Source organism: Penaeus monodon, chromosome 21, assembly GCF_015228065.2.
Source record: "Penaeus monodon isolate SGIC_2016 chromosome 21, NSTDA_Pmon_1, whole genome shotgun sequence".
Lineage (NCBI taxonomy): Eukaryota > Metazoa > Arthropoda > Malacostraca > Decapoda > Penaeidae > Penaeus > Penaeus monodon.
Genome location: NC_051406.1, coordinates 44,368,800 through 44,369,040, shown reverse-complemented (window position 1 = coordinate 44,369,040; position 241 = coordinate 44,368,800).

Below are 241 nucleotides of genomic sequence, written 5' to 3'. Positions count from 1 at the left end.
AAATTATTCAGTTTAATTCAGTGGCATAGTGATTAGATTACTAAAACCGTATTTCTACAGCGCTTGACAGGCCGAGCGCTCGCTTTCGAAATGATCGAACAACTGATTAGTGTTTGATAAAGGTGGCGACCCTCAAAAATAACCCGCATTTTATTGTGATAGTAGATGAGCAAAGGAGTGTAGATTAATATCTTTACAATATCTTGTTTAGATTGAGGAGAAAGTGATCAGTGATATGTTA